Source organism: Drosophila takahashii, chromosome 3L (genome assembly GCF_030179915.1).
Source record: "Drosophila takahashii strain IR98-3 E-12201 chromosome 3L, DtakHiC1v2, whole genome shotgun sequence".
Lineage (NCBI taxonomy): Eukaryota > Metazoa > Arthropoda > Insecta > Diptera > Drosophilidae > Drosophila > Drosophila takahashii.
The window spans coordinates 15,873,451-15,897,209 of NC_091680.1; the positions used below are offsets into that span (position 1 = coordinate 15,873,451).

General features: G+C 37.9%; 1 protein-coding gene across 1 annotated transcript in view; it reads left to right on the forward strand.

Annotated features, from left to right (window-relative positions):
- Positions 1–3,337, forward strand: part of sNPF-R (short neuropeptide F receptor) — a 35,795-nt gene extending 32,458 nt beyond the window's left edge. Inside the window, exon 3 of the mRNA XM_017146705.3 lies at positions 1,118–3,337. The gene's annotated coding sequence lies outside the window, so the exon portion shown is untranslated. The remainder of the gene's footprint in view (positions 1–1,117) is intronic.
- Positions 3,338–23,759: the final 20,422 nt, after the last annotated feature.

The window sequence follows — 23,759 nt, forward strand, 5'->3', positions numbered from 1 at the left end:
TCACAAATTTAGCGCACATTGCTAACTTTTTTGGTTGGTCAAATGTCAAGGGATTTCTGGGGAAAACAAACGTTTTGAATTTCCGTTTTAATTGGATTTAATTTGGATTTACAAGGCTTTGAAAATTATTTGATTCTGTGAATTTTGAGTAACTATTGGGGTAACTACAATTGCACCTTCCATATGCACTGTATTTCTCTCACACGCTATAATTGAGTAAATTAAATTATAAAAGGACGATTAAAACGAACCGACATGCAAACCACCACACGTCATCGCTGCGTATACGCAATGTAAATTCCGATTATTGTGAAGAGAGAAACGAGAAAAATTAAGGGGCATTAACTCTCTCATGCAACAAGTGGTTAATACTAATTAGGACTTCCCGGGTTGAATATGAGGCACAAGGACATGCCGATGACGATGACGACAACAATAAGGATGTGGCTTTCGATGTCAACAAGGCCGGGCAAACAATAACGGAAGCTGGAATATTTTCTGCAATCCGATGCTCCTTTAATTAGGCAGACTACTGGAGCCTGATGATGACGCTGATTACAGGCACTTGAGCCCAACATACGGAATATTCAAATAGAATTTTCATACAAAATATGTAAACTAATATTATACGAACAAATATAAAATTCTCATGTTGTAATCATTAAACTAAATAATTGATATATTTTTTCTATTCAGATTTATAAATTGTTTATAAATTTCACAACCTCTATCAAGGTTTTTTGATATACTCGATACCCACTGTATTTGTCATTAAAACGAAATACTCACTCTGAGCCTTGAATTTCTCTATTAAGCTCATTCAAAGGCGATTTGCGATTTGTAGACGCAAGATGGCAAACAAATTGGCATAAGCTGCTTGCATGCGAAGAGCTATTACGACATTCTTACGGGTTTGATAAGCGTGGGCGACATATACTCCTCACCGAGTAGGAGGTCCTATTTTTCCAATCGAGTGGGTGGGATATTAATAAAGCATCAACCTGTCAATTTCTAAAAGACCCTTGAATTTCTTAAATTTCTTGTATTTTTTTGTCAGTCCATCAATTCGTCAGTCCTGAAAGCAATTTAAACTCTTTTCTTCTTTGTGTTTTTACAGATATTCGAGACGCATTTCTAAGCATCTTCGTGGACGGACTTTTATTGAATTGTGCCAGTAATTCAAGCCAAAATAATGCAGGGAAATGTCAGCTGGATATCGGAAGTCCTTTTGTAGACCACAAACTCAACGTGGATGGGTGGAAAAATGCTGATAAATGGCAAATCAAGTGACAACGATGTGGAAAGTGATGGAGAGGCGCGGTTGTCTAGCAATTGGCTGAAACAGCTACACAAGTCATTGATATCAGATGTATATATATATTTATGTATTTTACGGGTGTGATTGGAGTGTGTGTGTGGGGCCTGAGGGCAGAACTGCCTCTTTATACTGCTATTTTTTGCCGAATTTTCCGTTTTTCCCGTTGCCATTCAACTCGCGACAATTGCCGGGCCATTTCGCATATTTACAATGCCTCGAAGGGTGATTCCAGCCGCTCTCCGAAGAACAGTTTGCCTTTGTCGCTTTCAATTTGTACCTAACAACTGTCAGACATTTGTCGTTTTGGTTTGGATTGCGCCAGTCACACGGAATTAAATTTCGAGCGCCGGTTTTTCGGCCCAATTGTGTGGAAATATGTCAACGCAAGGCAACTCCCCACTACCAACTCGTTGTGGGCTCTGCAGAACAGAGAAAAAATAATTTGCTCGACTTCAAAAAAGCAAACATTTCAACGGCTGATGGAGCACTATAAGGCCCAGCATAAAAAAAAGAACCAGGCATGAGTAAGCTGACGTTGATGAGATTTGCAGGGGCCAACAGAACCAGATCGTTGAATTTACGAGTATTGAAGCCGACTGACAGCTGGCATGTGCAAATATTCGCCAACGGGCATTCGAAATACATTTAACTGGAAACGCATTTAAGGTCCCTTTACGATGAAATTTTAAAAACAATATTCTCAATACATAAAAAAGGATTACCATTTTTTTGTATTTGGTTTTTAATAATTATATATTCACCTGTGGATTTTTAAAATATTACAACTCGTCTTTCACTCAAATTCCAGCAATATCAGTGCGGCTATAGACAAATATAAGGCCATGTGTGTGCATAATAAATTAACTATCTTTAAGTGCTGGCATAAAACTATTTTATCGCAAAATATTTCATAGCCAATAAAATGTGTCAGGTGTAAGACAGCCGACGAAGGCATAAGTGTAAGCTGCTCGACATGCTTGTAAAGTGTTTTCGAGCATAGACATAATTAAGAGAATATATGTAACTAGGCTTTACCCAGTTAGATTATCGGCTAAGCGCATCAAATGCTAAAAATAAATTGAGTACGGAAACCAAAGACCCAGACCCAAAAACCAAAAGTACGCTAAATTGTGCTGACCATGAGCCCCGATTTTGAAAGTCTAAGTCTGTCTCTGTCCTGAACTAGGCTTTCGAAAACATGTCACATGATTTGGTGGACTTTTGGTTATTTTTTACTTTGATCACATGTTTCCACTGCGTATACGTAATTATAGTTAATGTTAGTCAGCGTTTAAATATATTAAGTTGTATTTAGTGAAATTTATGGGAATACTCATTGATTGATCGATAAGATAAGGATATGTCAAAATGGCATTAAAGTACGAAAGGGTCTCATTAATGAAATTAAAATAGGAAAACCCAATTAAAAATAAATAAACTAAATAAGAAGAAACATAATTAATTATTAGCTACAAATAAATGTTGGCTGTTGTATCAATGTATTACGAACGAATAATGTAAGCTATGAAAACCTGGAACGGCATTTTTATAGATAAAGAAAAAGTTATTATATCCGTAGGCTAAAAAATTATAAAAAAAAATATGTTAAGCATACAAAAAACTTATTAGATAAAGTGAAATTCTACCTAAGATAGATTTTAAAAATCGTAAGAATAAGTATTTAAAATATTTAGAAGTTAGTAAGAATATCTTAAGAGAAACTTTGTTGATTCAACACCCACTAGTTAAGGGTTGTGTTTGTAGCAAGTACATGTTAAAAAGAAAAACAGAAAAGTGCACAATTGGAAATTACACCTAAATAGAAAAATTAAAACAGATCAATGTGGACATTAAAATACAGTAAAATTGCATGTTAAAAAGAAAAGATTAAATTTAATATCACGAATGAGACACAGCTGAGTATTAATCTTAAAGTAAAAACTATACGCATGTAGCCGAAAAAGATGTTTTAAAATACGGATTACCGACACACGAATAAATAATGGATGTTGAAACAAAGAGAGTGGCAGTTTGAATGCAAGAGGGGCCGGCTACATACACTCCCCAAGTATTTCCATAATAAACTAATTTCCAAGAAAGGCGATTGCTCCATCTTCTCAGCACGTGACAAAGTTGCCTGTCCTGCTGGCATGCTTTGATCAAATAAACAAACAAATGACAAATGGGGACCAATGTGGAGACAGGCGATTTGTCACTACCTAATTTATGTACCCAGTCGAGCGTCTTTGTGAGGGCGATGGAATTAACCCTCATCTGGGTCAACGGACCAACATGCATCCCACTCCGCAGGTGCAGTGCATCAGCAAATAGAAGGTGTGTTCCAGGGCTTCAATTAAAACGCTGGCATGCGAGAAGTTCGACAAGAAAGTTCATAACCGGATCGAACATTACAGAACAAGAAGACAATATGGGGAAAAACTTTTTCTTTTTCCTTTTTTTTCCGTAAAAGTTATGCCTGCTTAAGGTATTCTGCAAAAACTTTGCCAACGCTTATTGAATAACTATAAATTCCTCTATAAGTTATCAAGAATCTGCTAAGAGGATAAACCACTTTAACAGGGTAAAGTGAACCAAACTAAATAGTTAATTAGACGAATTTGCTAAGAAGCCTTTAAAAAGATATTTTCATTATTCACTTTACAATTTAATACTTTATAATTCAGAAAGCAAAACTCATCGAGAGCCATTTAAAGTTTAATTTGCATTTATGTCCGTGCTTGCGCATTTATTGCGCAATTATAAACTGAATGGCCCTTTGATTTTGATGATTACCGTTCGGCATTTGTACTTAAAGCCCAGGTTAACCGCAGCCACCATGGCAACCTGATAATTTCGCAAATATTGCCGATGGGCGGCCACTGGCATTGGCCAATTGAAATCATTATAAATCAACGGGTTGATGGATAGAGTAGTTATTAAAACGGGATATTTGCTTCTAACAGTGATAAAACTGTCAATGGGCAAATGTAAATTCGTTTACGTTGCTAATCGAATTACTCACCATAGGGCCTGCCTAATGAATATGCATTACTTGAATTAAAGTATACAAATTAAATATGAGCATTTTAGTTGAGTGAAAATTGTTTTCTTCAATAACAACACACAAGTATCCTAAGGGCGATCCAATGCCAATTGTGGCCTGTCATACTCCGAATAAGATTGCTACATTTCCCTGACATCTTGTGCCGACTTACAGGCGGACCCATTTCAAAATAGCTTTTAAGGAAGCAAACTAATAAACTGTCCGGACCAGAGCACTTCATCAAGCCGGAGGCCCCTGTCAAGTCGTGCTTACCTGGCCTGCAATTTAATCGTTACGAATGTGCGGTCGTAAGTCATATCCCTCCGAGTGACCCACTCTTCACTCGGAACCCAACAGAACCCCGGGCAGCGGTATTGAGTTAAGTGACATTATTTGGTTACCCATCCCGAGGAGAAAAAATATTGCTATTAGTAGGTTTGTAGCCAGGAGGAGATACGTTACAGCCAAGGTAAAAATATTATTACAAATTAAAAAGTATTTATTTGTTGAGAAATGCTGTGTTATATGGCTACATTTCGTTGAAAGCATATATTATAAATTATTTTAATAATTTGAAAAGTTGGGATGAAAAGAAACTATACAAGCTACCAAAACAAATATCAAGCTTCCTTGTAAAAGTTTTAAAAAGTGAATAAATAGATATGCGAATTTAGATTTCCTGCACAAATTATGTTTCAATGAAACTGAAACTCAAATCTCAATCTCTGCCTTTAGCAAATTAAATTCAGCAAAATCCTCTTATCTCCACCTGTGCTACAATTTCAACTACATAAATTGCCATTATGTATTTGGGTTGGAAAATAAAACAGCGTATCTGTTATTTGCTGTTGACTGGTTTCGTTGTACACGAGTTTTGGTCTTCTCTTTTTTATGGTCAAGTCCTGGAAACTATTTTGTGGCTCTGTCCACTAGCAAGCAAAAGTTATTTGTTGTGGGACTTCTTTTTCATTCTTTTCACTGCAATAAAATTTTTGTGTGACATGAATTATATGAGACTAAACGAAGGGGTGGAGGGTGAAAAAATAACCGAAAGCAGAACGGCAAAGCAAATGAGACGTCAACCGAGAATAGTTTACAAATTGCAGTTTTATGGCCAACTGAGGATGATGGAATAGCAAACTAGTTACCAAGCAGAAGAAAAAGCTTAAATAGAGTTCTTGAAATGCACAAAAAGAAACGTTACACAAACTTAACTTTAATAAAGTGTAACTAAAAAGCAAATAAATTCAATTAAAATTGAGCGACATTCTGACACATGTAAGCAGGCACATCTATCCTCGTCTATGGAAAGGGGTCCTAAACCACTTTACCCACACATTCCGACCTCGGAAAACAACGGGAACAACACGCAGAGCCCCGAAAGTTTCCTTTGTCAATGTGTCTGTGGGTTTCTCAAAACTTTCGGCGTGAAATGTGTCACTCAAAAGCAGCAGCGCCAAAAAACAACAGAACTTCCGCCAAGTCAAACAGTTGAGTTCGGCTGGTTCATCTTAGACGAAATACAATCAAGGAAAATAACGAAAAGTTCTTGGCGGATAAAGACGAAAGTTTTTGTATTAATTATTAAAACCAAAAAGAAAGTGAATATTAATATTTCCTTTTTTACTTTTCTTTAATATAAAATGGAAAAAAACAATTTTGCTTACTTGGATTATTTTAGTATTGAACACTGAATTAAATTTATACCTAAAAACTATACCGACTACATGCTTTCTTCTTAAGATTTTTCAGTTATAATAGTTAAAAAAATACCTACAAAACTGGGATTATTTTCTTATCCAACGAAACAAGGTTTCTTTTCTTTTAAAAGTTTTTTTTACCACTGAATTCCATTTGCTTACAATGCAAATATGCATGGAAAACAGCATTTATTCTATTGGATAAAGGAATTCTACCGAAAGAAATGCAGGTAATAAGTAGCTTAAGTAGTTACGAAGTAATTCAGTTGAATTTCCGAGCACAGCGGGTTGCAAGTTCCCAGCCAATTGCCGACGCCTCGAGGAAATGTAACTGCCTGCCGAGAATGGCTGGAAAAAGCTAATGAAATTGTCTCCGGCACGGTTGCACAACACTCGCTGAACAAATGGCAAATTAAGTTTCGAAAATGGTTTCCACTTACGGCGCTGGCAGGTTCGTCCCGGTTATTCCCGTTACCAAACCGTCGGCAGCCGAGGCGGTGGGAAAAAAGCAAAGCTAAATGGCAGACAAGTGCATGCCAGTCAAGCCGCTTGACTGTTGAGATGCAGCCCAGTGCTGGGGATCGGGATCTGAATCTGTTGTTGGGGTTGTGTCCCAGAGCTGAGGACCGTGTTTGGTTCTGGCATTCCCAAATGGCTTTCAAACTAGTTAAACTGGCAAGAGCTGCCAGTAGAAGCAGTCCTCTGACTAAACGTTGCAATAGAGGGCCCAGATTGCCAATGTCGTGTGTGAGTTGCCCCAGAAAGTGCGCTACAAAAAACTTCATCCTCAATTGAATTAAATGGTCTGGCTTCCTGTTCCTGCTACAAAATGGTTTCTACTATTTGTTTGGTAATATTTCAAAAGCACGGATTGCAAGGTAAGCGGCAGACAATTCTGTTTTTGTCGCCATCAATTAACTAATAGTTTATGAAGTTACATATTTTTTCCATCGCTTTTAACGCGAAATGCATTAGCAAATTAAATGGTGAGCAAAAGGAAAAAGATTCTAGAGTGAAAGGACAACATAATTACTTCTACTCTACAGAAAAAACTCTGAGAGCTTGGACAGGCTTAAGCTATATAAACTGACTCTCTAATTTTCTAAAAAATAATTAATTGATCATTTTAAAAAAAGTGCAATTAAGAAAATGTCATAAAAATATATCTCTTTTAAAAAATATATCTCTTTTAAAAAATATATATTTTAGATACCATATCAAAAACCAATCTTTTTAGAAACAACGCCCACACAGAGTATTCACATAAAGTGTCCACAGGAAGCGCATTCAGCAAAATCGCCAGAGGAAAATTCCCTCACGTGAAGTCCTCGCCTGAACCTGAAGCCACAACTCTGTCAGATTTTCCTCTTTTCCTCTGTCTGCTTGCTGGCCAGCATTTTGTTTACATTTGCAGTATCTAATGACTTTTAGCTGGAGGCTGCCGCTGTCTCTGTCAAGGGAACAAAGAGTTCCAGCACTTAAGTGCAATGCAATGACTGTCCCCAAAAGGGCGAGACAAACAGCACAAAAAATAACAGGAAGAAAGCTATATCTATGTGTCCCGACTTTAGGATACCCTGTTCTTATTTTAGTCAAGAATTAGGGGAAGCTTTTTTATTTGTACTGTTTACTGGCGCTCTGCCGCTATAGGCACAGAATACAATTTTCCAAAAATAAGTAAATTAACCCGATTTCGAAATTATAATTAAAATATTTGTTTTTAAAATTCGTGTCTGTTTAATATTGTTAAAAAATTATTAAAATCCGATTCTTTCTGATTTAGTTTTCAGATTATTTCTACTTTACGACTAATGGGTAAATAAAAACCTGGCAGAAGTGAATCTATGTTTCACAGTTGGCCGGCCTGAACTTGGCCAGCAGTTGGCACTCATATTTGACGTTTTGGCCGTGCCGAAAGCTGTGTACACAACCAGACAGAGACAAGAACAGGCGATGGGCAGTGAAAGAGACGGCAAGAACAGAGGAGCAGAGGAGACCAACACATAAGTAATTGCATTTTTGCCGTATAAAACACTTCCGGTTCATTAAACTGGCTGGCTGAAAGCGACGGCCAATGGTCTTCTGGAGAATGCACATGCATAAACATTCTGGACCAGTTCTAATGACCCTCTGCTCCGCTGACTTTGTGCTTTTTCCATATTTTTTAGCTTTTACCTAGGATAATTGAAAAATCATGGTAAAAAAGTACAAGTAAACAAAATGATAACTTAGATTTAAACACTTTCAAAAATATATAATAGTAAGTAGGTATGTATTTATTTTATGGCATAATAAAGCAAAATAAATTTACTTAAATCCCTAAGACCATTTTATACTATTTTTGCTGCATCAATTCTTTTGAGAAAATCCTTAAGTTTGAACAACTGCGGCAATATTTGCATAGACACTCAGAAACAATGTGAAGGACTTGTCGTCGGAAGGAGACGACGACTGGAACCGGAAGTTGCAGATCTAACTAACTTTGCTTAGTTTGTGTTTGTAGCTACGCAGCGTAAGCAGAAGTAACTTGGATAAACAGCTTTCTAAATTGCTTAAGCTGCTGGGTAATTAGTAAAACTTTAAACTCAAGCCGAGCGGAAAGTTTTGCCTTGACTTACACCTCAGCTTTCCCAAGCAGACAAATGAAAAACCATTTTACCCCAGCCCAACTTTAACGGCCATTTATCTAAAACAGCTTTCCCAGAATCAGGTTCAAAATCTGAGCTTAGACGGGCCCCATTTCTCCAGCGCCAAGTGCCAGCTCATTGCCATATGGAAATTTAAGCGATTTGTTTAACACGAACATATGTTAAATGTTGATTTTTCATTTGCCATTGCCGCTGCGAAGGATATGCGAAGGCATAGGGAGCCGAGGGAAATCCGAGGGAAATGCGATGAGTAGGACAATGGAAAAGGCAGCGGCGACAGCGAAACCAGAGAAATGGCAGAACAAGCAAATCAAATGAAACCCTTCATCAAGTGCAAAACATTTTTGGGTGCGACGAGTGTCACAAAAGGAAGACAGTGCCCGAAAAAAAGCAGAGAAAAAGGAAAAACCGGGAATCTGATTTGATAAACGGACGAGAAACGTGCAGAGGATTTCTCTTTTTTATTCCCAGCATGTGTAAATGCTAACTTGGTTACCGGGTTTACTACACGAGAAGGGCTAAAAACAAATCCCCTCTGCCATTGATTGCCGTCCATCCGTCTACATTCACATTTGTGGGTTCTGCGGTTCGTGTTTTGCGTTCTTTCCTTTTTTCCCACTGGCTTACTTTCTCAGTCTCTGAATCTCTAAATATGTGAATCTGTGAGTCTGGGAGTCCCTCGAAGAAAAAAAGAAAGCGAGGCTAAGCATAAGGCCAGGAGAAATCTGGGCTAATCTTAAAGCCCGCTGAACTCCACTCCTGACCTGTTGATGGCTTTAACTCGGCCGATTCCTCCGGGTGGTTTATCCACTTGCTCAATCAACCGAGTTGTCTATATTGAGTATGCTTCATTGGTTTTGACTGAATCACTTTGTATTCAAAAAGCAGCCTGTCAAGCCAGGTGAAATAATAGACAAGACGGGACTTTTCAATTCGCTACCTGAGCAGAATAGTAGTGAAGATGATTATCTCTTTACTAATTTTACATATTTTATTTTTTTGTTATTAATGTTACGAAAAATTAATTACTTTCAATAAATTAATTTACTGCCAATTAATTTTAAGTTTAAAGAATATTTAATATAAAAAATTCTTAAATTAATTTGGTTCTATGTTTTTGTTAAAATATTTGTGATATTAAGTAATTCTTATAGCTTATAATGATTTGTAAACATTTCTACACTTATCACACATTCAAATTAAATTAAATGACACTCAGTTCCACTAATTTATTACCCCGTTTTTCTGCTTTAAGGCAAAATATTAAAAACCCTTCATAGCAGGACCTCGGAACATGCTGTCCAACACGTCAAGCCAATCTCCCTGCTCTTGTTTCGCAGCTGAACTAACCCTAATGAACATGGACAGCAGTGAGTAAGTCCGAAAAAGGCAATGGTCACTGGCAGCCACTGATATTGATTGCATTTTGCACTTGCGGGCACTGGCTGTCAGTCTGAATGTTTGGTTCCAGATGATTGAGAAGCGTGACACTTTTCAGCCAACCGAAAGAAAAGCGAATTTTCAGGAAAATAAGATGCGGTTTTAGTGACAAGTCCCATGGCGATTCATTTGGCTCAAAGTCAATGAACATTACAAGTACGCATCTTCAGTGAGTACGCGAGAATCCATGGGACACATTACGCATACGCCGAGTAAACATATTAATTATACGCCCTCGACATTGGCTGGCTGTAAATTGTACGGAAATTTCAGGGCAGACAATAAATCAAAATATTTATTTACGATTGCTGTCTATAGGAAAGGCGTTAGCAGAAAGCTGGCCCACTTCGGCATCTCGTTTTCAATATGCGTGCTCCCTTTTGCAAGATATTCATAAGCGTCGTGGCTGTTTTGTGTTTGAGTTTTTCCTGTTGCCTGGGTGGTTGGGTAACTGGGTGGTGAGAGTCCCCACCCACCCGCATGTGGCATAAGCAAATATTTGTATTTGTGCAGAATGTGATGGTGGGTCGGTGTTGGCTGTTGGCACTGGTGTTGCCGTGGCCTTCGCATTTCTCTGCCGCTGTCATTGTTGTTGGCTCTGCGGATGCCTCTTGTTTTGCGGCTGCCGCTGCGGCAAATAACAAACTATGGCCGCCAGCTTCAGACTTTATGATACCTAAGCAAATGTTTTCGAAATAATGTAAACTCCGTTTGTGATTCTGACTGAAGGAGTCAGTTGGCAAGACAGAATTACATGTTTAACATCGCTTAGCAGACTTAAAATAACAATCTTATTTAATGTCCAATTAGTTTTTACCAAGAACTATCATTATTATTAATTAATAATATTTTTTATAAACGTTTTGAAGCTTAAAAGTAAATTGAATTGAAATAATATTTTAATACTTTATTCCGTAAAATGTATTATATTTAGTTTTTTATGTATTTGTCTTTATAAATTTATTTTATAAATCGGGAAAGAATTTCAGGGACAGGATTAATGGTCCTCATATACCCCCTTACCCCTTGGCTACCGTCTGAAAAAATATTGTGTCATAAAATGCATAAATTACAAATTCAATTTCGCAAAAGACGATGACCGCATTTTAAAAACATTTTCCCCTGCTGAAGCAGCCATAAAAAAACTGGCACTGGGGACTGCGAACAGCTGAATTGAGCTGCTTAAATAGTTGAAATTTAATTGAGATTAAAACTGACTGTGGGAAACTAATTAAACTCAAGATATGTAGGCGAACAATGTGAAAATAAATACAGCCATACATGAACTTGGGTGCAAATGGGGTTGGGAAACTGATTGGCTGTCGAAATGAAATTAACACCTGATTGCACAGACCGGAATTCGATTAAATTTCTGATAATATTAATTTCAAATGCCGTCATGCGATTGAAGGCCGCCGTTTGAGTAATGTCCTGGCTTTAAGTCAGGCTTAACTAGGGCTTTACAATTCATCGGCAGAATTAATCTGAAACTTGCGGCCAAATTCGGCACTTTGCCATTTACTTTAGCCTTGAACTTTAAGCTTCTGCCCAACCGCAGAGCCGAGACCAAAGTTATTCAATACTGGCGACGAACCGTCAACAGTAAATGCATTTGCCACTTACAATTTTCGTTTTGTATAAATATTATTCGGATTCGGACGAACTCAACCTGTCTGCGCTGGACATCGACTATTGGCCCATTCTGCCAGTCCACTTCGTTTTACGCTTCAATAATTTATATTTCAATTTTCAAAATTGACTTTTCAATGCACGAACAACGAGGGCAACAAGGATGAAAATGACTTGAAGAAAGTGGAAAATAAAAACGCTGCCTACTTTCCTGCGCATAATTACTTCTGGGATCTTGGCCAGTCACTTCTTTTCCCATCTAAAAATTCGTTGAATTTTGTTGAAATTTAAAACCAATTTGTTTGAGTTTCTCCCTTTTCAGCCAAAAGCTGTTTGGCAGTTGGCAGCCTTTTTGTGCTAATTAAGCAAAGGGAAAAGAAAGTCGGGCCAAAATTTACTTAATAGGGCGAAGGCAAGGCTCACTGGAAAAAGAAAACTGAAAGCTCAACTGAAGAATGCCAATTTTTCAATTTATTACCCTTTAGCTTTAAGTTGCAACAATATAGGAAAATAATTTTCAATATCTTTAAATGTAAACCCACTGAAACGAAGCCATTTTCATTAAAGTACTTTCTCATCACAGGGTTACAAAAAGCCCCTTTTCGGACATCGAAAGTGGAAAAGTTTGGCAAACTTTTGGGACCGCCACGGTTCAATACTTAAGGGAACTTCCGGTTTGGCTTCATTTGAAGTTCGCCTCTGCATTTGTTACGCTCAGTTGGGGCAGTTGGCCAGATGGAAAAGTAAATCAAAGCGATTACCATTTAACACTAGATCAAGAGCGAAACGAGGCCCGGCTTATTAATTACTGGAACAATTTCATTAACGTCCTTGTAAAACCGAGCACGGCAATGAAAAGTCCAAATTGAAATGAAACTCATAATGAAAACGGAAAAGCAGCTCACGTCAAGGTTAAAGCCAAAGTTAAGCAATTGAAGCAGACAGCGGAGAGACAGCCATAAAAGGGCTAAAAACAACGAAATAAAGCAGAAATGTTTCATTAAAAACTTTTGACACAATTTTTAATTAAAAATGTTTAATAGTTTTGTTGGCGACAGTTGACAGGCACAACCGCAATTCATCAAGACAAACTGACTGTTGGAAAAAATGCGAAAAAAGATGGCAATCGCCATGGGGAACTGATATCGGAACCCCCAAAAAAAGATTATAAATGGCGAATAAAATATTTATAAAAGAATAAATAAAATAAAATCGACAGTGAATTTATTAAAGTATTCAAAGAGCCAGGCCACATTTACCGTCACCCATTAACTAGTTCATCAACGTGAAAGCGTGATAGGTGAGTAACTAATATTTTATTTTGCTGCCGTATACGTAATGTGCATGTGTTTTTTTCCAAAGGGAAACCAACAAATAAACGCAAAAGGAGTGGGCGATATTTATGTGTGTGCACGATGATAAAAGTGACAGGGGAGTGCAACACGATATGTACCTGGCCATTAATGGCCTGCATTCCGATTGCCGAGCAACCGGAAACGGAAGCCGAAAGCTGAAGCTGAAGCCCCGACGCCATTTTGGCGCAAAGCTGCGTCGCCTGCCAGCAAACACGTACACACCAGCAGCTACGTACCATTTGCAGCTTCCTCGATTTGGCCATAAAAACAGCCAGCATCCTTAAGTGCAGCTTTGTCGGTCTGGGGACGGAATCCAAAATGAAAGACATGACTATATATCTAAATGGATTTCCTGGGCGACATGCACATTCTGCGTCGAGCGGTGACATTAATTGCATAAGCGCAATCAATGCCACGACGCTCGGAAAAATGTCATAAATGCATTTCAGCCAGGCAACTTCAGTGGGGAATTCGCAGTCTCCGAGGAAGAAGTCAGTGGCCCGTATGAAGTACACAATCCGCAATGGTAATTTTCGTCTTGTCCTTCGCTTAGATTAAAGCATATTATAAATTAGGTTTATCTTTAGCCGAAAATGACAATTTGAATTATGCGATATGAATGATAACAGCAAGAAGCTCCTTAAAATTTCCTAAACGGTTTGGGGTATTTTTCTTCATAACAGTTTCTAAATAGCATTTATATTGTTTCAATTTCTTACTTTAAATGGCACTTACCAAACAAAATGAAAGTTCGGTGGTTTTCCAATCCGCAAAGAAAATCCCTTCCCCATCCTTTAGTCCCTTTGGCGTAGGTTGAAGTCAAAGGATTTCGCCTGCTCATCCACAGTCTTTGTAAGGCCCTAATTTTCCCACCGAATGACTTGGAAAGCCTGGATACGTTTGTACAATCATAATCGCTTGCTGTCACAACCGCAAAACCGAATCGAGAACTAAATTGCTTCACCTTCAAAAGCATTCCCGCGACGTCTAACACTTGCCTTGTCTTCATACGCGCCATACACGTAAAGTAATTAAAATTAAATGCCAACAAGAGCACATAAAGCTGTAGGGAAAAGATAATTACACCGACAGAAAAATAGGGGGCTTAGGGTCTTAGAAGACGTATTTTTTTATTTAATTTTATTTTCCCTTATTTTATTTTATAAATTATTCAAGTAGCAAATAATATATATTTTTATTACCTTCTATTTATCTTAAGTAATATAATTTGAGTTAATAACTAGTCATTTTATTGAGATAGTTTTAATGACCTTTTAATTTTGGGGATTTATGTGGACCTACATTTTTTTACCATTCTGTATTTAAATATTTAAAAATATGTTGCTTTGTAAATTAATAAGATCATTTTCCCAGTGCATCCTTGGCATTCTTGGACGAAGTGCGACTCCAACTGGCATTGCTTGTGTGCTGCTGTGCCAAACACCACATGAACGTGGGTCTTTGTTGGCTCAGTCCTGGCTGTTTGTCATATACCGCTAATATTGCCGAGCCGTTGGCTGTGGCTTAACATTCAATATGGGCGGAAAGGGGGCTGCTTTCGGCTGTTCGGATGCTTTTGGTTGCCTGCAAATGTCAAGGGGCCTTGGCCGGATGGCAGCTTGCACTTAATTGCCAGGCGAACAAGAGCACAACATTTCAATATCGCCGTAGACATCGAAATGTTATTAAGCCAATGCATATTACATCGGAGCATCCATACTTCCGATAGGAAGACTCCCTCTCCCAATTAGAGAACTGCCAGTGCACTCGGCATCGGCACACGTCCCTCTTAATTGGCGTATAATCCGTCAGAGGCATTAAATATGCAAATTCTAAGTGCATAAATGTTGATGCCGTCAGATGCATTGCAAATTGCCCCAAAAAAACGAAACAAGATTCCTTGAATATACAACAAAAATCGATATTTAAAAAATTATTCATACTTAGAAAATGTTTGGGGATTTTTTTAAGGGAGAAACAAATAGTAGAAAACATAGTCAAAAACATAAAAATATACAGCTGCGGTCAAAATAGTAGTAGTAGTAGTCTAATAGTACAATTATAACAATACAATACAATATTTCCAATGTGGCTATTTTCAAGGATACTCCCAACGAGGGTCCTGACTGGATGTTAATTCAGCGCCGATTCGACGGAAGTGTCGATTTCGGAGAACAGCCGCGTCACGAACTTCCTTTCGGCGACCTCAATGAAGAGTTCTTTCTGGGCATGTTCATACTCCATAGTGGTAAGTAGAAACTTATAACTTGTTTTCTTAATTTCACTTTGGAAATCATCAGCAAATTTCAAAATTAATTGTTTGTTATATTGTTGTTACTAAATTAAATCGCTATATTTATTTATTTATTTTCAGCGATTTAAATGGACCGTATAATAAGTCGAAAACTGAAGTGATTGAGGGTCTGGGACTTTTCTGGGGTAATTGGTACAATGGCAAAATACGATTAGAAACCAGAGGAGTGCACATAATAAATATTGTAACGCTATTTGCTGCTCTAAAAATTGTATGACATGTTTTTGTTGCGGATACTCCCATTTCCCCAAGGATCCTGGGAGTCAGATCCTGCCTGCCTGGTCGGCGATATCGCATGCGACATGCGTCAATATTAAATTAAAGCGATAACAAATTGTAATTACGCAGCATGTGGCGCAGCGCGGAGCTCTTGCCCCATTCTCGACCCGGATCCGTGGAGTCTGGGGGCTAATGGAGTTCCGCCAGGCGACCGCAGTGCGGCACATAAATATCCAAATTGACATAAATTAGTGGAGATTGAAAAAATTGCTGTGGAGCGCGGTGTGGGGATGTGCCATCGGCCAAGTGGCCATTGCCATTGCCTTTGTCTTTGTCCCGGTTATAAATGTCGACTACTTCGTGGCCCTGGCCCATTGGAGTCGTGTAAAGCTGTCGGCCAGCATTAAATACTCGTATCCTGGCGCTTACACACGTCCTGTCCTTTGTCCTGTGGCATAAATAAGAAGTCAAATAAGGTCAGCCGATAAATTTCAATTTGATTGCCCCGAGGCACGTCATTCGGCTGCAGAGCACAACCAGTTGCTTCTGAATCGTGGAATAGATTGGAAAAGGAGTTGGCAAACCTGAGCAGAAAAACGTGAACTTAGGGATGAGAGATCAGGTAAGATTAAGATGGACTGATTGGAGCACTTTTAAACTCTTCTTATAAAAAACTAAGATTATACCAATAAACCTACATATTTAGTTACCATTTATTTCCATTGATCGTTATAGAAATCCATGAATTAATCATACTTTGTCAGCACTCAGTTTGGGATTTTATTTCAGAGCCTGGCTAACTATATCGCCATCGCTCTACTAAAAATAAGTAACTTTTGTATCTTATATTTATATTTTGCCGACTTAAGCTGTTTGGTTCTTGAATTCTCGATTCTCAGCTCCTGACATGTGCTGTGGATTTATGGCTTAACGTTGAAATGGGGCGTGTGCTCATGAGTTTTGTAAGCTATGCAAATGAGTCTAGGGCCAGGAGCTGGGATCTGGGAAAGGAGAACGGGGAACTGGGTTCCTGACCGGGTCCTGACAAGTCGCTTAAGGCGTATTTAAATTGCAAACAAATATTTGCCCTCTAAGTGCTGTTTTTCGGCCGGGAGAAAGTGGCTTTGGCTTGGCCGTCAAAATGCTGATAACATTTTAACAAGCTCAAAATGTTTTGCCAATGTGAAATGAAATATTTTCCAGCCAAAAGAACTTAAATTAAAAACGTCTTTGTTCAACGCGCACAAAGTTCCAGGGTCCCGTGTGCCCACCCCCAAAAATAAAAGAACTGAAACATCAACAACAAATCGAATTTCATTTCCGTCCTGCCATTGCCAAGGTGTTTCCAATTATTTATGGCACTGAGTAAAGATTTTCAATGTCCTGGGAAAGGAAAAGGGCGGAAAAGTGTATGCCACATTAGGAAAAAAATATATATATATTAAGAAATATACGAAAATAGGGGTTCTAAAAATAGAATTATTATAACATCAATCATTTAACTTAAGTATATTGAAAATGGAACTATAAGAGTTTTAAAATAACTTTTTAATTAATTAACAATTACTTCTATCTAGTTTATAGTATAATTATTAAACATAAAAATAATGAAAATGGAACAATATATAATTATAATTACTTCTACCACTAATTTTAAATTTTTAAACCAAATCGATGAATGAGATTACAAAACCGATTCGTTGGTTCGTTTGTTTGTCCACATTCGGACATTCAGTGCAAAAACACACTTTCCTCGCTTTCCCTCTAACACTCCACCGCACGAGGAAATGACCAAATAATTTTTCCACTCTGTACACCAACACCGGCTGTTGATTAAGCACCTGTGCGTGTGTGTCTGTGTGCTTTGCATTTCGAATGATTGATTGCAATTTGATGCTAGATACTGCAAATTGCTTTTCAGCCGTGGAAAAGGGAGAAATGCAGAGCGAAACATGGCGGCAATCCAATCCCTATTCAAACAAATTTCAAAATCAAAATCAGGGCGCGGAATAGGCTTCCAAAAGGATAAGTATTTAACAATATGGTTGGCTGATGGTGATTGGGGTTTATTTTCCAATTGGCGACTGTAAATATTTATGCGTTTGAATTGTTAGTATTCGCAATAGTAGCTTAATTATTTTTTATAAATTAGTAAACCTAGGATGGAAACCGAATCTCTATCACAACAAAATAAATATGGGCCAAAAATATATATGGGCCATTAGCCCACGCATCCTGTCACTTTATTTAGAAAACAGGGTTCACACAGGACAAAGTCATTAGCCGCGAAAGAGAATTCCAATAAAAGGGTTGAGAAGACAAAGACATCACCTGACTAAAGTAATTTGTCAGCGAGATGCCAAAGAAAACAAGAGAGTAACTTCCTAATGAATAACACAGCAAGAGGGGAGTGAAGGATAATACAAAGGAAATATAACCCTTTTTATCCCAACCCTTTTATACAGACCGCTTTTCCTAAGCCCGAGGCTCTTTTTCTGACCAACAACTTTGTAGCCTCACCAATGCCCTGAATTAAAAATGCTTTAATTCCGAATCTGCTCCGCCCCATTTGTAAAAAAGTCGCATAAAATAAATTGCGTCCTTGGTTGCCAATAAAAACCCCGAAAAAAACAAAGTGTCATTAGCATGCCATGAAGCATTTTCTCTGTGAAAATTAAAATAAAAAACGGAGCTAAGAAAATAACGAAGCATGAAGAAGTAACTAATTGAATAGTTTTGATTACTTAAAAAAGTTAAATAAAGTGATGAATAAGTAACTTCAAAGTAAGAATTTAGTTTTATTACCGTAGACAACTTTTTTTTTTGGGCAGTTAAAAATGCATAAAATGGTTAGAAAAAACCGATATAAAGCATTTTAGGAAAGTGGAGCAGAATAGTAAAGCAAAAAGTAGACCCAAACAAACCGACACAAAGGGGAAAAACAAAAAGCTGATGCAGCAGAATAATAAGCCAAATGCTGGACAGGACATTACCGACAGGATGCTGAAAGTTTTGCATAGGACATCACAAAAACATGGCAAATTTATTGAGAGCAAGACCATTTTTTCTCCTCTCTTAAAGCATAGAACTCCAGCGCATTGGGAAAAAATTACACCAACAAAATACAGCAGTTGAACAATAAAATTTGCTTTTAAAATCAGCTCAATGACTCAGTCCCTGCGACTTAGCTCTTGTTCCCAAGGACCAGGAGGCAAAAACAACAGGATTTTGTAATTTTTTTAAGTCAGATACATAATAAGATACTTGGCCGCATCGAACATTTCTCAAGCCTAACTAGCCGTTGAAGTACCCACAAAAAAGGATATAATAATGAAAAACACTTGAATTATTTTGCACAACTTAGTCAACTTGACTTTGACATCAGTGTTTCTTTCCAAAATTTAAGAAATATTTTACGTAAAAATATAATAGAAAGTGTTTTAATAATTGTATATTATATTTCCTTTTAAACGACAAAAAAGGCTTACAGCGACCACTCAAAGTGGTTTAAATATTAATATTAATATCTCACTCAAAACAAATGCAATAAATTAATGTAGGCCTCTGAAAAAAACGTCATAGGAAAAGATAAAACGAATCTGCAAAAAAGGGAAGCATTTAATTAATTTAATGGGCAAACAATTAAGTGGGCAGTTATTAATGCGTATCAAACTGTGAGTTTCCAATGAAAACAGTAAATAATAAATATGTCAGTGAGTTTTTTAATAACTACATAAATTTACCATGCAAACGAAATTATTAGCTCGCGGCGTTTTCTCTTTAAATTTACTTTAAATTTTAGGTAAACGACAAATCAGGAAATCCCCAACTGGCTTAAAGTCCTCGGGCTAATCAGCTCGCAGAGTGTGAAAGAGCCGTGGCCGAACTCTTTTCGCATAAATCACGGCCGGGAATCTCCGCCGGAGGGGATAGCCGTCACCGGATACCCGCCACAAGAAATGTCAAATTAATTTAGCAGGCCTCTAACTTTGGCTCCGCCACTCGAGCCCGTCGCATTTGCCTTTTTCAATCAAGGTAGACGCTGTGGAATCATTTTGCATTTCTTGTCACGTTTTATGAATTTGCTGCGACACACAAACGCCGTGCCATCCTCAGAGAAAGTGGCTGAGGCCGAGCAAACACACCGATTACACTCAGGAAAAAACTTGGGAAATTCTTAAAAAAATATTATGTAAATTTGCGTTTAAAGATATTTAATATTTAAATCAATACATAAATATTTTCTGTAAATATTTCAAGATATTTGACACTATTTAGAAGTTATATCATTAAAATGAAAATATTTATTCCGAAAATCCTCTTCAAAGGCTTAGAAGTACCCATGGAAATACACCAACTTTAAGCTGATAATAAGGATTTCACACCCTTTTATGCTGTGTGTACACAATATCCAGCTGAATGGTGAAAATGTCGTCGGCATTCGGCATAGATAACGCGCTGGCGGGCTTAAATGGCTTTCGCAGGGGGTCTGTGTCAAGACGCCAAGGATCCAAGACTCCAAGCCAGCAATGCAAAGGGTCCTCGTCCTTGTGCTCACTTGGCTCCGGTGGCGGATGCGTAACGACAAACACGCATAAATTACTCAATTAGTAGGCGGGATGCGAAGCGATGCGAGGCGGCCTAACAAGACAGCCGGAAGTGGTGAGCCGTACGCCCCACTTGACTGCTCCTTCCACGACTCGCCTTCGCATTGAGTAATCAAATGTCGGGATATTAAACACGCGTTCCTCGTCCTGGCACAGCCATCCATAAATCAGGGCGGTCGGGCTCCCCGGCTGCAAAAGCCACGGATTTCTAATTACGGCGGCCGGACCAGATCAGATTGGAATCTCGAGAAGCGACCAGTAGAATTATCTTAAGTATGAGTGGTTAATTGGAATGGTCGTGCAGAATGTATTTGATGTTGAGTGTATTCAAGAACTTTAGGGAATCAAGTATATGGTATTTAAAGATTTTAAAATGTAAAGGAATTTTAAGAATCAAGTATTTAGTATTTAAGGAATCTTAAATACAACTTTTTTTAAAAATTAAATAAATTATGTAGTTTAAGTATTTTTTAATACAATATTATTTCCGGTGTCATTCTGCCTTTTAACAGCTTTTATTTGCATCAATTACTAATGCTTTCGTTTGCCGTCGAAAATAAATGTGTTTTCAATCGGTTTTATATTTGACATTTATTTATGATACATTTATATTTTATGCATTTAAATGTTTAGTTTGTTTTTGGAAAATATTCTGGGTATTTAGGATTTTTCTTTAGATTCCAAATGTCCGTTTAAATCGCGACTGAGGTTTCAGGATTTAATGGGAGGCATCATTTCTATTTTTGCTTGTCCCCTCTTGGCTTTCACTTCGGAGTTCGTGCTCTTGTTGATAATTAGCAACATAATTTGTTTGCTTGTGGCCTTTGACACATCCCACATCCCACTGGCCGTGTTGACGTGTCCGAATTGCGATAATGTGGCTATTTGCTTTGTTGGCATTGTCCTTAGCCAGTCCATCCTGTCCGTCTGTCCTGTCGTTTCAGCAAGCAATTAGAAAGTGCGCACAGTTATTATTAGAAACGTCGTAGCAATTTGCCCGGGGAAAGTGACCAAAGGCCCGGCCCACACACCTGATGATAGCTATCAGCTTACGAGGACTTATTAACTTGATGAAAGCGAGCAATACCTGCTGGACAAACACGTCGAGGTGTCCGAGAAGATGGGATTGGGATACTAAAAGGGCCCATCGCTCGCATCAATTATTCAGGCTCAAGTAAAACATTAATTAAAGCTAAGCATACAATTACTATGTTTGTGGTATGATGAATTCGGGACTTTCTTTGATGAAGAATTTTAATTGGAAGTGAAATATATATGGAAATTAGTCAATTAAATATTTTAAGAGATCTTTAATCCTTTAAGTTTTAAAAACGAGTTGAAATCATAATTTATATTCTAAATATATATTCACAAAATTGCCTCCGCATGAACATCGAATCACTTGGAGCAGAAAGAACTCCCATAACTTTGTCATATGTTCATCCAGAGAATAAGTAATTAATTGCACTTCTATACGGTGCGTGCGTTGGGCGTGGCTTCCTCCTTCGAAATCAAGGTCACTTCGGATGCCATTAATCAAAGTGTAAAAAAAAACAAAGTGGCAACAGGCAAATGGCCAGAATCCACGCCCCAAAGCAAACCCAACTAGGGTCCGCATCCAAATCCATCCAGATCCAGCCCTATCCCATCCCATCCCATTCCGCCGGGAAATGTCGGAGGTGCCCACAGCAAAGAGATTGGAGTGAAAGGCCCGCCTCAAGTCACGTCACTCGCAAGACGGGGACGCGAAGTGTACGAGGTGTACAACAGTGCGTATGATTGATGTTGTTCAATGCGCTTCTGACAGCACCATTATCTGAGGTGTGTGCGTTAGTGTATCCGTGTGTGTTTGGTTTTGGGCCTGTGTGTGTATGCAACTCGCACGTGACAAACAACATCAACAGCAGAAGCAAGCACCTTTAGTAGCGATGGGACTCTTGGCTATTTTTTAGACCTCTCTAACTATTGTCTTTCAAAATTATTTGATATCTAAATTGTTTCAGAACTTCGAAATAACTACAAGTTTGGACAAAATACTAACTATTAACACCTTAACCATTTTTTCCATTTTTTATAATCATAAAAATGTATATTTCTAGGTTTGAATGCCAATAGGTATAGAATTTTAAATGAGTCTAATGAGGTACGACATTCCATATTTCGACTCTACATTTTTTAAGGAAAATTTAATTTAAGAATATGGCAAAATTAGGTATTTTTTTTTAAAAGCCAATAACATAAGCAAAACTATTCTTTTCACTTTCGGGTGGAATTACAAAAATAGCTACAACATTTCAATTTAAAACACCATGTTTGGCTTTTTGATCACCTTTTGCTGTCACCACTGACTAGCAACACAAGGAGTCGCTGAGGGTCCTCAGTCTGGCAATGAAAACAAAGACGAGCCTGCAGGAGAGGAAACCGAAGGAACTTCTGCTCCAGACCCCTTCCACCTTCATCCTGGCGGCCATCTGGGTCCTTGTTTCAATTCCCCCTGACTTTGACAGGCGTCCGACAAAAGTTGAGCAGCGACCCAAACAGGAAAAAAGGAGAGCCAAAGGAAAAAGGTATAAAGGAAAGAAAACACCAGGACTGCAGGTCGCCATGCACCTCGGCTGCCAAGTTGGCTTAATTAAGCTGCCAAGCTGTTGCCAAAAGCCACGTCGAAAGTGTAATGCCCTTTAAAGGCTTTGGAATTTCGAATTTAATTTTTTTTGGCGTATTTAAATATAGAAAACATAATGTCTACACTGAATATCCTAAACTATTCTGTTGCGATAAGCAATACGTTTCAGCATTCAGTATTTTATTCATATATTTATTTTTCATTTGTTTATTTATTTGTAAGAATTTTTAATATTAAGAATTAACATTCAATTAAATTTTAAAGCTGTGTATTATATTTATTTTATTTGAATAATTACATAATTTTTGTTAAAGAAATAAAAGATAAACTTAATATTATTGATCATACCCCAACAGTCCACAATTTATTTATTTTAATTATTGTATAACAAGTTTTGAATAAATAAGTGGTAAACTGTATATAAAAGTAGTAATTTCAATGGTCAGTAATTTATCACTTACCCACTGTTATTTATTTAAAAGATTTCCGTATGCAACATCCAAATGGCGTAAAAATATCTCTCGGTCCTGGCGCCTTTTTGCAGAATGAAATGATCAAGAATTAATAATGTGTGGCACTGTGGGAAATTAATTACGTTTTCCCCATTATTATGCAACCATTGGGCTGACATAAGATGCCACCAGATTGGAACTCCGTTGGATGTGGAATGTTGAATCTGGATTCGGTCAGTTTATACACAGCCCCGACAATCCCATTTTAATCAGCCAAAGTTCGCGATAATTGCCGCCAGCGAGCACGTGCCGGCAGCCCGCAAATATAATTGCACCTATCGATGGCAAGGACCCATCGTCCAGGACGAACTGAAGGGTCCTCCACATGGTAATGCAATGCAAATTAAA